We start from the raw sequence: 12,577 nt of genomic DNA on the forward strand, positions 1-12,577 counted from the left end.
AGAAAAACATGTTTAGGGCTGGGGATTTAGCTCAGTGGCTCTGCTGCCTGCCTCGCGAAGTAAAAGGCCTTGAGTTCTAATGCCCAGTACAAACGAAAAACATTTTAAAGCGAACAGTTCAGTGGCAATGTACACTCACAATGTGTAACACAGTCACTTCTATCCATTCCAAAACATCTCCTTCTCTCCATAAAAGACCCCACATCCCTGAAGCAGCCACTACCTCCCCTCCTCCTCTCCCTGCTACTCCCACCAACCTCCAGTTGGGTTTTGTCCGCGTGGATTTGCCCGTTCTGGTAGTTCCTAGGAACGCAGTCTACAGTGTGCAGCCTTCTGTGTCTGACTTTGACTCCGGCTGGGCAGAATGTTTCCAGGCCCCGACAGGTTGCAGCGTGTGGCAGGACTTCATCCCCTTTTGTAGCCGAGTCATGTTCCGGAGATGAGCTTCATCCCTCCCCGTCACAGGGCTCAGCCACGCAGCCGCTGGCTCGACTTTCATGGTGTTTCCAGAATGGATTCTCTGCCCACCATCTCCACTGTGGGCGCTGGTCCAGGCCCTGTCTCCTCGCACCTGGATTGTTCTATTTCCTTGCTTTTATCCTTCGTTTCCTGCCCCCAGTCCCCCTCGGTTCCCCTTCTCTGGTTTATTTTTCTCTAAAATGTGGTTGGCATCACCTCATGTGTCCATTGTGCCTTTATCGACAGTCTCCTCTGTCACAAGGCGGTGGGGGGAGGGCTTTGGGGGTACCTGGGGCGCTGCTGCACTCCCCGTGGCCTAAACCACAGCAGGCATTTGACTGCCGCCTAGGAAGTGCTTCGTGAGCATTTGTTAAAAATGTATTAAGCAAATCCGAGGCTTCCCACTCTTCTCCAGGATGGTGTCTAAGCTCCAAAGGACTAACAAAGTGCCAAGAAAAGTGCTGAGGAAACGCGTCTCCTGTCTTAAAATGCAGGACACTAGCACCGGTCACGCAAAATCTGCCCGCGACGTCTCCCAGTTCTTCTGTTCCTTCAAGCCCAGGTTCTCCCCTGAGCTGTCTGCCCTCATCTCCCTGCTTCTCATCATGTCTGTCCCTTTGGGATCCAGCTCCTACCAACTCCACTGACGTCCATGCCTTTGGACTTCTAGCCTCTGGAAATTAGAAATTCCCCAGTCTCGGGTATTTTGTTGTAATAACAGAAACAGGGATTAAGACACATGGCTTTGTGAAGTTCTCTTCCCTTGGTTTTCATGATGGTAGCCCTCCTTCGCTTTTGTCCTTGTGTAGATGTTTGTGTGAGCTTCCCTTCCTCTGCCTGCCCCATAAATGTTGGCTTCTACGGGTCTCTGTTCTAGGCCTTCTCTTCTTTCCTTCCTGGGGTGAACTCATGGACCCTCATGAGTACCTCTGCGGCCTAAACGTTTCTCTAGATCTCCAGAGTCATATGGAATCGACTTCAGAGCATCTCTAAGTGTCCCATAGGCATCACAAACTCACGAAGTTCAAAGTAAAACTCACTCCACCCCCAAACAGTCAGTGTTATTGCTCTTCTTGGGAAACAGAATGATTAGCCATCCAGTTATTCCACATGAAAACATGGTCCTAGTCCATAATTCATCTTCATTGCTTTGCTGTGCATTAGGGTTTAGATAAAACATGTTCTCCAAAGGCCTCGTGTTCAGAGGTAAGACTTTTGAAAAGTGACTAGAACAAGGGGGGTGGTTTACTCCTCAGTGCACCCGCCCACTGGTGAATTCACAGCTAACTGTGCTGCTTGGAGGTGCGGCCTGGTCAGAAAAGATGGGTCACAGGGGGTTGGAAGGATAGATTCTTTTTTTTTTTTTTTTTTTTTTTTGAGACAGAGTCTCTCTATGTAGTTTAGGCTGACCTGAAACATCTACGTAGCCCAGGCTGACCTCAGACTTGTGGTAATTCTCCTGCCTCAGTCTCTTGAGTGCTGTAATTACAGGTATGGGCCTCCACACCCACGTTAGAGGGGTATATCGTTGTCCTCAAGTCTCTCTTGCCTTTTGTGGGGAAGAGCTTCCCTCTGCCATGCTGTCTGCCCCGTTGTTTCTGACTTGGAGCCAGCTGACTATATACTGGATTCACCGAAACTCTGAGCCAATGTGAGCCTCTCTTCCTTTAAGGTGCAGTGTCAGGTATTTCATTCCAGCGGTGTGAAACGACTAATACATCCTGTGTCTAATTTACCTTAAACCTTGTAAATGCACTTCCTGATGTCTGGAACTGTCTACTTCCATCTCTTGCCGTTTCTGGAGTTCATACTGTTATCCTTTCTCACTTTGGGAGCTGGTCTTCTGCCATCTTCTTTGATTCTCCTCTAGAAAATTTTCTAAAATACAAATTCAATGCTGAATTTCTAAATCTTCCATAGCTTCACTTACCCTTGGGATAAATTCCTTGCCCAGATAATAAAGCCCTGTCTAATGCAACCACAGTGGTTGCTTCACTGCCTTGGCTTGCCTTTTGCCCTAAGGATGAGCAACACATCATCTTTTTTTTTTTTTTTGGTATCGGGGATCAAACTCTGGCCCCTTGTGCTTGTGAGGCAGGCAGTGAAACCACTGAGCTAAATCCCCAGCCCACATCATGCTTTTAATGATTGGGGTTCTGTTTGTGCTGGCCAGTTTGTCTAAAACAATTTTTCTTCTCCTTCCTTATTTTTGTCCTGATAACTCTTTATATCCGTTAGTCAGTTTTCTATTGCTGTGACAAAATATCTGAGGAAAACGACTTAAAGAAGGAAAAGTTTATTTTGGCTCACGGTTTCACAAGTTAAAGTCCACCATTAGCTGTCGTCATTATTTCTGGGCCTAAGGTAAGGCAACACATCATGAAGTGTGTGGCAGAGGAAGGCTGCTCATATCATGGTGGCCAGGAAGTAGAGAGGGAAAGAACCAGAGAGGAAGGGGCTATCCCCATGGCCCACTCCTTTCAACTAAGTTTTCATCATCTAACGATGCCATCAAATTATGAACCCATGAGTGGATTAATTCATCTATAAAGTTAGATCTCTAATGATCCAATCTCCTTCCAAAATCCCCACCACTGAACCTTCCTACACTGGGGGCAAATCTTTAACACATGAGTCCTTGGCAGATATTCAAGATCCAAACCATAATACAATCTTCCTCCTCCAGGTGTGAGTTTTGAAGTCATTCCTCCAAGTGGTCTACCCCTGCTTCCCAAGTTTACTACAGCACAAATTACTGTGAGTTCACCAAACCCTGATTCTTTATCTTCTCGGGTGCACAGTTGGATTATATTTCCCAACTTCCATTGCAGAGAGATGGGACCATGTGACTGAGTTCTGGCTAATGGGAAGTGGGCAAAATGATGAACATTACTCAAAGCCTGACCAATGAAAACTTCCCCTGTTATCCTCCATATTCTTTCTTTCTACCAAGTGGATGTAGAGGATCCTGGGAGAAACAATATCCTTGCCGGAGGGCAGTGGAGCCATTAGATAGATAGGAGGACCCTGGGTCTCTGAACGTCTCTGTGGAGCAAAGTCCCATCTACTCTCCCCCCAGCCAGCATGAGCTTTTAACCCAGTGAGACACAGACTTTATGTATTAAGTCATTGAGGTTTGAGGGTTTTGAGGCACTTTGCCTACCCTGTCAAATATATCTGGATTAATTTTGCTTTCCTCTCCCACTTCTAGTCTCCCTAGGATTCTTTCCTTCCATCACACAGTGCTTACAATACCGGACAGCAATAGCTTCTCTGACCGTGAGGCTGTGGGAGGAAGTGAATCACAGCTGTCTCTTCCTAGGTGTGTGGCAGCAGTTGGCTCAGCACCTGTCCCGTAGCAGCCAGCAAGTAAACATTTGTGGGATTGTTTCTGTGGTTGTTGAGCTCTCTGTTTCTGAGTGCCTGTTTTGGTAACGTGCCCAGGACTGAATTCCTTCTGCCTCTCACCACTCCTCTCCCACCACCCAGATCCTGCATTTGAACCAGTTCAGTAGCTGGAGATTCCTGATGACACAGTTCTTGCAGCTGATCCACCTCCTGGAATTCCAAATATTATCAAGGTTCCCAAGCCTGGGCCTCCACCCATCTGTCAGGATCCCTGACACAGCCTGACTTTCCAGTGCCTGCCGCCTGCCATCTGGAGGTCGTGTTTTTCCCTGCTGGACTGGATTTCCATCCATGTCTCATGACTTTACTGGTTCAGAGCCCAGGCCCAGACCATGAGACAAACACTAAGATATGGTGTTAAGTGAAAAGAAGTCAGGGGCAGGAAATAGGGGCAGAAAATAGAGAAGAATAAACCATCTTTAGCAGAACACATCAGAAACCAGAAATGAGGGGGTGGGGGGCCGAAGAGTCTTGGGAACTGGGGGTGATGAATTTATCTTTTATTCATTTACATTGTATAAAGGATGAATAATGTCTCCTCTCTGGATGCTCACATTGTAACTCCTGGAACCTGTGAACATGTTACTTTGTATGGGAAAATATTTTGCAGATGTGATTCAAGAACATGGAATGGGGAGATTATTCTGGATTATCTAGATAGGCTCAATATAATCACAAGATTGTAGGAGAAAGTCAGGAGCGTTAGAGATAAGTAAATATGACTTTGAGAGAAAGAGAGATTGGTGGAGGGGGAGGTGTTGTGGGGTAGGCAAAGAATAGGATTATAGAAGAATAAAGGGAAATATAGGTGATATAGATATTTATGTTACCTGTGAGGGACCCGTGGGAAGAAGAGAAATGAGAGAGGAAGAGAGAGCCAAGAAAATAAGAAAGGTCTGCTGTAAAAGCCATACATATGATTACATTTGCGCATCTATGTGCAATTATGCCTGAATGTGTACATATCAAGGAGAAAGGCCACCTGCAGCAGAGCTTACCAAAAAAACAAGACCACAACATTCATAAAATATTTACCTTGGGTGAAGGATAACGAAAAACACAAACGACCACAACTATTTAAAACTTCAGGTTCCAGAAGACCGACTTGGATGATGGTCAGCTCCTCCCTTTGCCTCCTGGGGGACTCTGGACAAGCGCCCTAACCCCCACTCCCCACCCCGTTCGACTTCTTCCTCTTCCTTAAACTTCGGGTGACAATGGTACCTTCCTCAGAGGGTGGGCGTGAGGAGCGAAGATGTCTGTAAGGAACTCGGCTCCATGCTCTATAAATAGGGGTGCAAATATCTCCGAACCAGTCTGGCACACGTGCACCCTGGAAATGCGGCTTGTGCTGTCTCTGCCTCATGGCAGCAGGTGGTCCATGAGGTCTGGGACGGGAAAGCCCAGGGTCTCCATCAACTACAGGCTCAGCCAGAGGTGAGGGCGGGCAGATATGGGCCAAGGTGCTGGAGGGGAGAGCTGATCTGAGGGGCAGCACCAGACCTGTCCTGTTGGTTCCCCATGACTGGTCTCTCTAGCTGGGAAATCCCAGCCCTCTGTCCGCCTTTACCCTGCGTCAGACTATGGATGCTCCATAGTGTTCACAGTGGTCACCTGCCCCAGGTGAGTGTCATATCTGAGTGCCAGTCCAGATAGTGCGCACATGGCAGGAAAAGCCTGGGAATATCCGGGCTGGGGCCAAATGGGGTAATATCTGGGGATATCTGAGCAGACAGTGTCAGGTTCCTGCTGTTTAGTTAAGTTAGTTTATGTATTTATTTTCTGTACCAGGAATTGAACCCAGGACCTTTGGCTTGCCAGGCAGGTTTGTTGCCACTGAGCTACATTCCCAGCCCTTTTTGTTTATTATTATCTCTATGAAGATGGCACCATACACAATGGTCTCGTTTTCTGTCTTTCTTGTAGCAATCCTGATCTCAACCTTGTTGTCTTAGCATTTATCTAAAATTGTCCCAATTCTTTTGCTTTCAAAATGGCTTTTATTTTAAAAAGTATACATAGTTGGGTGTGGTGGCTCATGCTTATGATCCCAGCAACTTTAGAGGTTGAGGCAGGTGGATCACAAGTTTGAGCCTAGCTTGGGCCAGAGACTTAGTGAGGCCCTGTCTTCAAAACAAAATGAATCAAAACAAGAAAAACAAAAGAAGACAAAACAAAACAACCCCCAAAAAACAAGACAAAGAAAGGACTGGAGATGTAGCTCTGGGTTCAGTCCACCCCACATGCGTGTGCGCACACACACACACACACACACACATGGTGTATCTCCTGTAAATTGTATGTAGCTGATTTTATTTTTAAAAACAAAAGTTAAAGATCTGAGAGTCCAACTTTTTGTGAGTGAATTTACCCATTTATATATCCATATGTTAACCACTGGTGATTTCTGTGATCTTATTTAGTATTTTCTATGTATTTTTCATATTTGTTTTTAATTCCCTTTTCTAACTTTTTCCTCTCTAATGTCTTGGAGATTCTATATCTTATTTTATTTTATTTTTTATTTTTATTGAGTTTATTGGTACAATCTAGGTATACAATACAGTTACAATCATTACTGGGATCCTGTACCTTCACATAACAGGTCTTGGTTCTCATTTTTTCCCCTTGTCCCTGCCCTCCCTTCACCCCCTCCCTGCTCGCCATTTACAAACACTTTATTTTCATTTTTTCATTTTCTAATTTTTTTCTTTTCCCTTGTTCCCTTTACCCTACCCTTCCCACTTTCCCACTTTCCTATTTCACATTGTTAATTATCCCGTTAGGATCTTGTGTACAATATATTATAGCTTTTCACACCAGAGAGACTATTCGGTATTTACACATGTGTGACTTATTTATTTCACTTAAGAGTATATCCTCAATATGTACCAATTTTCCTATGAATGACTCTAATTTCTCATTCTTTATGGCTGAGTAGTAGTACTCTATTTTATAGAAAAACCACATCTTCTTTATCCAGTTTCCAACAGATGGGCAAATGGGCTGTTTCCAAGTTTTAGCTATTGCAAACTGTGCTGCTATAAACATGGGTGCACATATATCACTGTGGTATGTTTCTTTTAATTCTTTTGGAAAGATACCCAGCAGAGGGATGGCTGGGTCCAATGGAACCTCTAGTCCCAGCTCTTTGAGGTATCTCCATATTGATTTCCATGGTGGTTGCACCAGTCTGTACTCCCACCAACAATGGAGAAGGATTCCTTTCTCCCCACAACCCTGCCAACATTTGTTGTTGGTTGATTTCTTGATAGCAGCCATTCTTTGTGGGGTGAGGTGGAATCTCAGTGTTGTCTTCATCTGCATCTCTCGAATGACCAGTGATGTGGAACATTTTTTCTTATATTTTCTTGCTGCTTTTACTTCTTTGTCTGAGAAATGTCTGTTCATTTCAGGTGCCCATTTTGAATTGGGTCTTTATATTTGGAGGGGGCTGATTGTTTTGAGTTCTTTATATATTCTAGATAATAGTCCTTTGTCTGAGGAGCAGCTGGTAAAAATTTTTTTCCCACATTGTAGGTTGTTTCTTAGTTCTGTTGATGGTTTATTTTGCAGAGCAGAAACTTTTTAATAAGAAGAGATCCCAGTTGTTAATTCTTTCTGCTAATTCCCGCACTACTGAGGATTTGTTCATAAAGTCTTTTCCTATGCCAATGTCTTCAAGAGTTCTGCCTAGAATTAGTTAATAGTGATTAATTTTAAATTTTCAACAAATAATTTGAACTAAGATTTACTGAGAACTTATTACTTACAAAGGTTTTTTATATTTACTTTTCACAGCACTTTGCATTTACTTTCTACACTGACTCAAGTAAGTAGGTACTGTTATTACCCCCAGTTTATAGATGAGGCAGCCAAGGTCTGATAGTATGGGTGCATGTGTAAAGGAGAAATGCAAAGCCTGATTTTGAATCCAGACAGTTTGGCTGTATTGCTCACAGCCATTCACTGATGCCATCCATTTTTCTATGTTAATGTCAGGATTCGAGACAGTAATCTTCCTGTGAACCTTTTTGGATCTCCAGACACAAGACCATCTCATCTCCCACATTCAACCATACTGCTTTCATCTGCAGTTGCCTTGGCTTAGTGCTTGCAAACAGACTTCTGTTTGAATCTCTATTGGTTCTCAGTGGCCTAGAACTGACCAATGAGAGGGGACCTGCTAGCCTCCACATGATCTCTTGCATATGAAAAGTAGACTCTTGGACAAGTTGCCCCACTAGTTGCTAACTGCATGAAGTTGGACAGGTATTAGACCTCTTTGAGGCTCAGATTCTTCATCTACAAATCCACTGCCTCATACAGTCACTGCAAGGATCCAGTTCATACAGTGCTTTGCACAGTGCCTTGCATGTGGATGTGATTATTAAATACTAACAACTACTGCAGGCACCGCTTGGGTCCAAAGGGCCGTGAATCCCTTGGACTCTGGCCACTGTTTTCTGCCAATGGCCTTTGGCATCATCTGGGATTGTATCTGTGCCTTGGTTGGCCCTTCAGTTCCTAACCTGAGCTCCTTCCAGAGGCTAAGTTAACCCTCAGCTATAGATGAAAGACATAGACGCTGCTTATTATGTGTCACGCTTAGCTTCACAGGTTGCTCAAGAGTCATTATGGTTCCTCATAATGTTCCAAACTGGGAGGAGCCTAGATCATCTGAGACTCAAATCCAGCTCAGGCAAACACTGAAGCCAGCCTGGAAATCCACCGGCTTTGGGGAGAATGCTTTTATTTTTATTCATTTATTTGCGATACCAGGGAATGCTTTTATTTTTAAATAACAGTTCTCATTTTTAGAAGTAAAATATCAATGTACTGTTGCAAAATTAGAATAACTGGAAACATACAAAAAGTTAATTATCAAAAACCACATCATACTTTGACAAGTATATTTTGTCTTTATTACTGTACGTATTCAGCCTTAAAATGAAGATGAATATTATGATCATAAACACATGTTTATGGTAGACACCTACAGATGTAGAAAACTATGAAGAAGAAAATGGTAGCCATGGACATCCCAGTTTTCTGAGAAAAATTGTAACATTTTGTTGTGTATTCCCACCTTTCTCTCTATATATGTGTATATACTTTTCCAAAATTTTAATCACAGTATGTTATAAGCATTTCTCATGTTAAATATTATAAAACACTATTTTTAATGTTTTCAAATGATCTCATCTAAAAGATACATGAAAAAGTGTTTAGATTTTACTTTTTGCTCACATTATTTTATTTTTTGCTCACAATCTTTCCTTAGAACAAATTCCTATAATTTTTATAATGGATGTGCTAAATTATAGCAGTTAATTTCAACTATAATAAGAACCCTAATAATGTAATTCTTATAATTGTTGGGTCAAAAATTATGAAAAAGTTTGAGATTCTTTGATAATTATTTCCAACTACTCTCTAGAAAGCAGCAATATTTGGCCAGGGATTTAGCTCAGTCATTCCACCCCTGCTTCACGAACAATGTCCTGAGTTCTGTCCCTGGTGTTGGAAAGTAACAATGTTTACTTCTACCAGACATATATGATATTTCCTGGCTTATAGTTCTCAGTAAATATTAGCTGCTTTTATTAATTTTCCTGTTGTTGCCAATATTTGATGTTAAAATAAAAATTCGTATAAGAAAAGTAAAAGGAAACCATTTTATTATTTTAATTTGCATTTCTTGTGATTGAATGTTTTTCCATGAGCTTAAGTGTCTTCATTTTTCTTGTTTGATTCTTCCTATATTTCTACTATAATGCTTATATTTCTCTTATTTCTTTTCTTTTTTCTTTTTTAGTTTTTTAGTTTTTTTTTTTTGTGACTGCTATGTAGCTCAGGCTCACCTTTAACTTGTGATCCTCCTGCCTCAGCCTCATGAGTGCTGAGATTATAGGAGCATACTGCTCAATTTGGCTATTTCTTGTTGACTTCTTAAAACTTTGATAGATGAGGATACAAGCTTTTGTTTTACATATATGGCAAACAGTTGTCATTTTTAATGTCTTAGCTCACATTCCATTGCTGTAACGAAATGTCTGAGACTGGATGCTCTATAAATGAAAGATTTACTTAGCTCACAGTTCTGTAAGTCCAAGAGCATGGTGAGGGTGTGGGTCTGGATAGGGCTGCATAGTAAATGGCATAGCAATGATAGGAATGCACGTGGAAAGGATCACACAGGAACACTAAAGCCAGAAGGGGTCAAAGGTCAGGCTCATTCTTCCTCAGTGACCTAATTATTTTACATTAAGCCCCACCTCTTAAAGGTTCCACCACTCCTTTAATATAGCCACGTGAGGGACCAACCTCTTGATACATGAACACCTGGGGAAATAGATTCAAGCCATATTCAAACCACAGAAGGCCTTCTTCCTTCACTCTTTCTTTTTTATTTCTTTCTCCCTCTCTTTCTTCCTTTTTTTTTTCTTTTTCTGTACTGAGAATTAAACCCTAGTCATTCACAATGAGATAAATCTTCAGGCCTTTTAAAAAATGTTTTTGTTTTGAGACAGGGTCTTGCCGAATTGTAAGTTGCCCAGGCTGGACTTGAACCTGTAATCCTCCTGCCTCAAGTTCCTAGAGTGCTGGGATTATAGGTGTGTCACTATGCCTGGCTATACCATAGCATAGGGTATGATGTCCTTTTCTTTGCAGGATACTGACATTTTTGTACAATCAAATCTATCAATATTTAAGAGTACTGAAATACTTAGAAAAGCTTTCTACAATTTAAGACCAGATACGTATTTTCCTATACTTTTGAGAAGCAATTTTCTGGTTCGGTTTGCTTTATTTCATCAATCTGGGATTTATTTTAGAAGAAGGTACAAGATAAGAACTTTGTTTTTTTCCTAAATGATCAATGTATTTAATATAGTTTATTAAGTAATTCCTACTTTCCTCTAATTCTCAGTGCCAGCTTTATTCTGTGGTAAATTCTTAATTCTACAGTATCTGTCTCTGGGGTACCTGCTCTGTTACATTGACATTTATGTTTCTACTAATGCTGCATCATTTAGATATTGTAGTTAATATTAGGTTTTTACATTGGGCAGAGCAAAGCCTCTTTCACACCTTCATTTTTCAAAGTTTTAAAAATTTATGCTTGTATTTTTGTACTTTCAGATGAACTTTAAATTTTTGGTCATATCTCCATCTTTGCTGTTCCATGAATAAGAATTTCTCTTGTGGGAGTTTTGCTTAGCATAACAACAGTAAGTTTTTACAGTATGGATATTTTAAGAACTCCTGTAATCCTCTTTAGGAACATGAATTGTTTCTCTATCAAGAATTATTTAATCTCAGGAATTTTTTAGTTTTTTGAAAAATGAGAATTCTTTACATTTTTTTCTAGTAAGACAAAAATTTTGGCATGGAGGTTTGTGGAAAGCACTGATATATTTACATCTATATAAGTCATAAACTTTCCCTGGTAAAAAGCATCATTATAAAAATTAAATGGCTATTGAAAATCTGGATAAAATATTTGCAGCATATATGACAAAAGAGTTAAGATTTTTGCCCACCCCTTTTTTTTTGTCATTCTGGAGATTGAAGCCAGGGCCTTCATACTGAGCTACATTTCTCAGCTCTCCCCCATTCTTCTTTTTGTACCAGGGATCAAACTCAGGACCTTGTGCTTGTGAGGCAGGCAGCAGCACCACTGAGCTAAATTCCTGGCTCTCTCAGCCCTTTTTTTTTTTTTTTTTTTTGGTACCAGGGATCGAACTTGTGCTTGCAAGGCAAGCAGTGGAACCACTGAGCTAAATCCCCAGCCCTTCTCTCAGCTCTTTCTTATAGTTTGTTTTGAGATAGGGTTTTACTAAGTCACTAAATTGTCCAGCCTAGGTTTGAACTTGTGGTACTCCTGGTTCAGCCTTCCAGAGTGTCGGGATTATAGATATGTACCATCTGGAAATATCCTTTATTATTTGTAAGTGTTCTTATAAATAAAGGAGTATACTCTAATAGAAAATTGGGAAAATTATGTGAGCAGGTGATTCACAGAAGAGTAAGTACAAGTATTTATAAGTACATGAAAAAAAGAAACTTACCTCAAAAATGGGTAAATTAAAACATGATCTACATCTACAAAATTAGCATAAATTGACTGGGTATGGTGAGTGGGGCAATCTCAGCACTTGGGAGGCTGAGGCAGGAAGATCACTGAAAGTTCGAGGCCAGCCCAGTCTAAATAGTGAGCTCAAAAGAAGCCTGAACTATATAATGAGACCTTGTGTTAAAGGAAAAATTAGCATTGTTTTTAAGGAAGGATACTGGCTTCCCTTATCATGTGTTTGAGAAACAATACACACAAAAACTGGTAGGATTGCTCAGTGCAAGTTTGACAAGTGGGATTGAAAACCTCAAACATATTCATACTCTTATAAAGGATATAATGATAGATGTGTCCAAACCTTAATCTTGAAGGATATTTATTTTACAATAGCAGACATCTTGTCAAATGATAGGCTATTATTTAAATGGATCCTGATGCATTTATATGTTGAAATACAACACCACCAATAAAAATTGTGATACAGAAATACTTAAGCTGGGAAAATGTTGATCATGTGGCCTTAAATCATTGGCTCTCAATCTTGGCTGTATATTAAAGTCATCTGAGGATTTTTTTTAAAAAGGTTGATACCTAGGATCTACAGTGAGAGATTTTTTTTTTTTTTTTTTT

General features: G+C 41.0%; 1 long non-coding RNA gene across 1 annotated transcript in view; it reads left to right on the plus strand.

The window, feature by feature from the left end:
- LOC104861852 overlaps positions 1 to 4,299 on the plus strand; it is a 23,937-nt gene extending 19,638 nt beyond the window's left edge. The window contains exons 3-4 of the long non-coding RNA XR_780126.3: positions 3,146 to 3,216; positions 3,671 to 4,299. This is a non-coding gene — a long non-coding RNA (uncharacterized LOC104861852). The remainder of the gene's footprint in view (positions 1 to 3,145; positions 3,217 to 3,670) is intronic.
- Positions 4,300 to 12,577: the final 8,278 nt, after the last annotated feature.

Source organism: Fukomys damarensis, unplaced genomic scaffold, assembly GCF_012274545.1.
Source record: "Fukomys damarensis isolate Sample0158 unplaced genomic scaffold, DMR_v1.0_HiC HiC_scaffold_34, whole genome shotgun sequence".
NCBI lineage: Eukaryota > Metazoa > Chordata > Mammalia > Rodentia > Bathyergidae > Fukomys > Fukomys damarensis.